Here is a 7,489-nt window from a genome sequence, read left to right as displayed (position 1 = left end):
TTTCTTCTCTTAACCTGAACACGTTTCCCACCACCTTTTGCTGCTGCAACAGCAGTAATACATTTCCTCAAGCAAAACCGCTTCTTCTCACTCAACTGGTCTAACCCCACAGTCCTCTGTAACATCACAGCTGACCTCACAAATTTATCAACATCAAAATAATCTGCCAATTTGACAGATTTCCCAAAAGTCTGATCCAGAAACCCATTTACCTCCTCTGGATCGTAAATTGAGTCGTTGGTGAGCTGCTATCATATCAAAAGAGGTATCCATATCCTTCTCCTGATCCTCCTCAACTGAGACCACAGACAACTGACTCCCCTCTACCACATCCCTTTCAACACTCCCCACTTGCACCCCATCACTTGTACCAGGCATCTCCTCCACTACCTGGGAGACTAGCCCCACCTGAACCTCATTACCCGTAGTGGGCATCTCCTCCACTACCTGGGAGCCTAGCTCCACATGAACCCCAGCACTCGTAGTGGGCATCTTCTCCACTCCCTGGGAGCCTAGCTCCACATGAACCCCCTCCTTTACCCCAGCACTCATACTGGGCACCTGCTCACCAGTCTGAGGAACTGGCTCTTCAGATACATCCTTACCTTCTACAACAATATTTTTCTGCTGCATAACATTTCCCTCTAATACAAGTTGCAACTCCGTGCCCTCAACACAGATAACTTGTTCCTCAGCAACAGGTGCTTGTGGCTGCTCTACCGCTGTCGGTCCACTTCTCCCTACATCAGTGGGCCCAGGCGTTACGATGACCACCTGTGCCCCTCCCTCGGCCTTCTCCCTTTTCGGGCAAGCATGTCGCTTATGAACATTATCCCCATACTCAAAACACCGTTGACTACCCGTACTAGCATAAGCCATATACTGTCTATTGTCATACTTGAGTTTAAATGCTAACTATAAAGTCTGCCTTGTGAGTCCAAAAACAAACACCTGTGGCCGAAATGATATAACCTGTTTCAACGCCAGGTGTTTGCAACCCAACGGGACAACCTTAATTGAACTGGCGAACTTCCCAAAGCGCAATAACTCGCACTCCAATAGCTCATTTGGAATAAACGGCGGTACATTTGAAATCGTTACGGAGAAAAAAGCGGCGTAACTTGAATAAACATTCCTTTAAGAAGTACACCATGCTCAACCATACGATCTACAAGACACTCTTCTTTAAGAAGTACACCATGCTCAACCATACGATCTACAAGACACTCTTCTTTAAGAAGTACACCATGCTCAACCATACGATCTACAAGACACTCTTCTTTAAGAAGTACACCATGCTCAACCATACGATCTACAAGACACTCTTCTTTAAGAAGTACGCCATGCTCAACCATACAATCTACAAGACGCTCTTCTTTAAGAAGTACGCCATGCTCAACCATCCGATCAACAAGACTCTCTTCTTTAAGAAGTACACCATGCTCAACAAGACACTCTTCTTTAAGAAGTACACCATGCTCAACCATCCGATCAACAAGACTCTCTTCTTTAAGAAGTACGCCATGCTCAACCATACGATCAACAAGACACTCTTCTTTAGGAAGTACGCCATGCTCAACCATCCGATCAACAAGACACTCTTCTTTAAGAAGTACGCCATGCTCAACCATCCGATCAACAAGACACTCTTCTTTAAGAAGTACACCATGCTCAACCATCCGATCAACAAGACTCTCTTCTTTAAGAAGTACACCATGCTCAACAAGACACTCTTCTTTAAGAAGTACGCCATGCTCAACCATCCGATCAACAAGACACTCTTCTTTAAGAAGTACACCATGCTCAACCATTCGATCAACAAGACACTCTTCTTTAAGAAGTACGCCGTGCTCAACCATCCAATCAACAAGACTCTCTTCTTTAAGAAGTACGCCGTGCTCAACCATCCGATCAACAAGACACTCTTCTTTAAGAAGTACGCCGTGCTCAACCATCCGATCAACAAGACACTCTTCTTTAAGAAGTATGCCGTGCTCAACCATCCGATCAACAAGACACTCTTCTTTAAGAAGTATGCCGTGCTCAACCATCCGATCAACAAGACTCTCTTCTTTAAGAAGTACGCCATGCTCAACCATACGATCTACAAGACACTCTTCTTTAAGAAGTGCGCCATGCTCAACCATACGATCAACAAGACACTCTTCTTTAAGAAGTACACCCTGCTCAACCATACGATCAACAAGACTCTCTTTTTTAAGAAGTACGCCATGCTCAACCATACGATCAACAAGACTCTCTTCTTTAAGAAGTACGCCATGCTCAACCATCTGATCAACAAGACACTCTTCTTTAAGAAATACCACCACCGCTTTATTCATCCGGGATGCATAAGCAGCACCTTCTCTCCTACGGCGACCAGAAACTCCTACACCGTGACAGTAGCTTCAGTAACACACCTAAAGCCGTGCCAAAGTGACAGGGACGGCATCCCCATTCGGGCTGCCATCCCCGCCAAAATCAGGGTAATTTCGATACGATAAAAACAAAATACTTAATTCTACCATAACAAAAATAATAACCTTAATCATGCACAGAGAGAGAGAGAGAGAGGGAGAGAGAAAGAGAGAGACAGAGACAGAGTGAGAGACAGAAACAGAGTGAGAGACAGAGTGAGAGACAGAGACAGAGACCGAGTGAGAGAGAGACAGAGACAGAGTGAGAGACAGAAACAGAGTGAGAGACAGACAGAGACAGAGACAGAGTGAGAGACAGAAACAGAGTGAGAGACAGAGTGAGAAACAGAGACAGAGACCGAGTGAGAGAGAGACAGAGACAGAGTGAGAGACAGAGACAGAGTGAGAGAGAGACAGAAACAGAGACAGAGACCGAGTGAGAGAGAGACAGAGACAGAGTGAGAGACAGAGACAGAGTGAGAGACAGAGACAGAGTGAGAGACAGACAGAGACAGAGAGACAGAGACAGAGTGAGACAGAGAGACAGAGAGCGAGAGAGGTCTGGTGTCTGTGAGCTGTGGATGTACTGGCTAAATGAGTGTAGGAGTTCCACTGGGAAGGAGCTTTTCCATAATATCAAGCAGAAATTGGTCGAAGGAGAATGTCAGAGGGGGATTGTTAAAGAGTTATATAAGATATCAAGCACTCGGTAGTAATATGCTGTTGCATAAACTACAAACAGAATGAACAGAGTGAAAAAACACAGAATTATTAAAACATGTTTTTATGATTGTAAGAACAATTCTAATGTGGGCATGCAGTAATAGTGCTGATAATATTGCTGATAATACTGCTGATAATAGTAATGGATTCTATATCTCTTCATGAGGCCTAGGAAATGCTACCTTCCTTTTAAACTTTCTGTTGAAGTCGATGATGATGAAACATGTAGAAACTAAACTATGGCAAATCAACATACTTCCTTACAGAATGTCCACTCCGATATTCCAACCAATCACTGCATGGCCACTATAACCACTATAATCACAGAAACCCAGAGATAGACCATGCATGCATTTCAAATGGCACCCTATTCCCTATATAGTGCTCTGTATATACTGCACCTATATATGCACCCAGGTCAAAACTAGTGCACTACTGTATATAGGGAATAGGGTACCATTTGGGACAGGTTTCATGCACGGGGTTCCATTCTCTCTAAGCAGTGACGATGATCTCATGATTGCCATATTGTCGTTGAAAGCAGGATCTAAGGTGGAGGTCCAACCAACCAGCCGGGTGATCTCACAAAGAGTTATAAACACAGACTATAATTGGTGTAATTTACTTCTATCTTTCCATTTAAACACCAGTAGTGTGCTTTAGAAAATAAAAAAAATATCACTGCTTTTCAATGTTGATATTACCATCTCATCAAGAGTGTGTGTTGAAGAAAATGAAGAGAGGCAAATATGAAAGTCGGTCTCTCAAAACTGATAGATGGAGAGGAGAAAATACACAGCTTACAGCTATTACACACTCTCTCTTTCTCTCCCTCTCTCATTTCTTAGACAAATAGAAAGAGACAGTCAGGCATCCTTCCCTATTGGTGCTAATAAGACACCGTGAGACACCAGCCTAGCTGAGTGTAGCAGGGCCTCTCTCTCTCGCTCTTCATTACAAATACGCCCTAATGGACAGCCCGCTTCTTGTTCTCTCTCTCTCCATCACCCTCTTTCAGACAACCCCTTTTTTTTATGGAGGTTGACAGCTAAGCACATTGCTCCCATCATCCATTGGATCTGAATAGGATACAATTAAAGATACATCCATACCTTACCCATCGCTAAGTAAGTGACTGCTCCATGGGCCTCCCATTTGAAATGGCAGGGAAACTGATGTGCGGCTGTTTCTCAAATGGCATTCCCTATACAGTGCATTACTTTTCACCAGACCCCTATGGGCCCAATGGGCCCTATTCAAAAGTAGTGCACGACATAATGAATAGGGTGCCATTTGAGTCGCAACCCTCTATATCCCATCGAATACCTACCTCTAATCTCATATCGCCCTACATCAGCTAGTAGTGTGATAATGCCAAGTGATCTAATCATTAATGTGTGAAATGAAACAGAAAGACAGTAGCAGAAAACAAAAGTATTAAAAGTTGTTTTCTCTTATTTTGCTCCCTCTCTCCTCGCTTCCTCTCTCCTCTCTTCCTCTCTCCCCTCTTCCTCTCTCCTCTCTACACCTGTTCATCCCTTTCTCATCTCTCCCTGGTGCGACAGTGCAGTGCTCCTAAATCCCTGCCTGTGCTGCAGCATGCCATGTCTTATTGCGTCCCAAATGCCAACATATTCCTTATATGGAGCACTACCCTATGGGCCCTGTTCAAAAGTAGTGCACTACAAAGGGAATAGGTTTCCATTTGGGACTCATCCATTTATGATTGAATGGAGTCCACAAAGCCGGCTAAGCAGCGCCACCGATCCCCCGGAGAGCTTTCATTACAGCACGCATATAATATCGCCCTTCACACACACACACACACACACACACACACACACACACACACACACACACACACACACACACACTAGAACCCTCTCTGCCACTGGAGGCTGGGCCTCCTCCTCCATCTCACCCCGGGCCAAGCACACACACCAGTATGCCAGGCTCCAGACAGGTATAACCTATGGGCTAATCTCCTCCAGTCTAATCTGTCCCTGACTCAATCAGAGATGAATATGATTTGAGATCTAACACAGTGATTGCTCCTAACCAAACTGCATTGCCCTTATTCAGTGTGTGGTGTGCTATCTTACTGGCTGGCTGGGGCAGTTATGCAATGTTCTGTTCTCTGGAGATTGCTGAGTCACTGGCATTATCTGAGTGCGTGGACAGGTGAGAGTCTGCATACTTGCGTGTGGGCAGGAGGGACGTCACCCTGAGTAAAAAAAGTTTGGGGCTGGAGGTTTGAGTCAGGCCAGTTACGTTGGGTCCTTCAGGGCATTGACTGTGACACAGCATGTTTTTAACTTCCTGTCTGTCCTTTTGAAACAGTCACCTAGAGTCAGAAGGGAATATACAATTTGGTTGAAAGTCACTTCTCTTGCTTTCACTGGGGAAGTTACATAGCAGCACCTCGGTATGTACTGTATGCCTCATGTTGGTTGTGGTACTAAAGACGAGGATATAAACCCATCTGATGGTTGAGTAAGTGGCATTTGACCATGTACAAACACATTAAGATTAATAAGGCAATCTAGTAAGCCATTTGCACTCTTCTCATGAAGAGTAGCTCGTCTAATTAGGAATACGTTTCAAAAGCTCAGTATTTAGGATGTGTCACAAATGGCATCCTATTTCCTATGTGGTGCACTACTTCTGGCCAAGGCCAATAGGGCTCTGTTCAAAAGTAGTGCACTATATAGGGAGTAGGGTGCCATTAGGGAGGCATTATCATTCACTTTATTAGGCATCAAGGCAGTATCCTCGTGGGATAACTCATGCTAGGAATGGGTAAACGCATAGATAATGGGTAAATAGCATGATCTTACTAAATGAGAAGTCAGTTATTTAATGTAACTATTCCACACCCGATCACACAGCCCAATCTATCGAAAAAATACTTCACTATAAGTGCGTATTTCCATCAAATTAGAACACATCACAAAATAAGCAGTGAGATTGTACTGAGAAGGTGATTATACAGCATTCATCTGGTAGTGGAAGAGATTGGCGCATCTGTCTGGGGGCTAAAGGAGTCGCAACATCCAGCTTGGACGCAGCATTCCTTTTGAATTAAGTAACCATTTTAAGAGAAGCAGGGTCATTGTTAAACTCACACACTGATGCAATTGTAAAGCTCTAGTCTATTCATCCAGCATACAATGTGTTGATGGCAGCTCATTGTGGACTGACAATGGCAGCTTAATTGCACGTTGTCGCGTCCTGGAGTGGCACACATTTGTCAGACTGTTTCCCTCCCAAATGGCACCCTATTCCCTACCCCACGTCCCAAATGGCATTCTATTCCCTAAATAGTGCACTACTTTTGACCAGGACCCATGGTAGTGCACTATATAGGGGAAAGGGTGCCATTTGGAACACACCGTAGCGAGACAAATGAAAGGAAACGTATTTCTATTTGATGGCAAGCCCGATAAGGGTTAAATAAACCATGATCATTTGCTGAGCACTGTTCAAGAGATCTGAAGAGATTTATGTAATGTCAAATTGAGCATTCAACCCTTCTTTCATGAGAACGGTGTGAGTCGATCATGACGGCTAAAACCCTTTAAGTTTATTTACATTCCACTGTGGCCATCATCCTTCATATCAGGTCAAATCCATACACTTTGTCAGTGGGGCGCGCGTGTGAAAGGAGACAGGCATTGACGGATGGTTTCGATCACACTCTATTCCCATTTTAAGGCAAATGATTTGACTTTGCCCAGGGCAGGAGGCTCACAAAATGCAGATTTAGCTGGCTGGAGTACAGTATTGGATCTCCAATGATAATGCCATAAAATGTCATATTGTGTGAGGATATGCTAATGGTGAGAGAATCAGGCCTGTGGCAGAGTGGCTATAGTCTGGTGGACAGACGCCCAGGTCCTGCTCCAATACCTTCAAAATCTATCCCTCCTTCCCTTATTGTAATTTAGAGAGATATTCTGTTGGCTGCAGTCTAATTTACTCTCTACCCCTCCCTCTCCCCCTCGGCTCCCCTGCCATGTATGCACGTCTGAAGGGTTTGTATAGGCATAAGCAGTGTTGTGGTGGTGCTCCCAATGGAAACATTGAATAGTTGGGGCCAAGGGTGACCATTGGAAGCAATATTTTGGACCAGTTCTGACTCCCAGGAGGCTAATAGATGATGAAGATGATGCTCGGTCATGATTACTGTAAGAGGCACTCCCAACGAGATGGGCTCATATGCAAAGCAAAGAGCTGACATTTGAATGCCAGATGGAAGGTTTCCTGTCGAGTTGTAGCAGAAGTTAAGAGTCACACACAGGGATGCACAGAAATAACCACCCACGTGCATACCAAAAGACACACCAAAG

This window comes from Oncorhynchus nerka, linkage group LG3 (genome assembly GCF_034236695.1).
Source record: "Oncorhynchus nerka isolate Pitt River linkage group LG3, Oner_Uvic_2.0, whole genome shotgun sequence".
Taxonomy (NCBI): Eukaryota; Metazoa; Chordata; class Actinopteri; order Salmoniformes; family Salmonidae; genus Oncorhynchus; species Oncorhynchus nerka.
The sequence above is the reverse complement of the archived record's forward strand: the minus strand, read 5'-3'. Positions refer to the sequence as shown.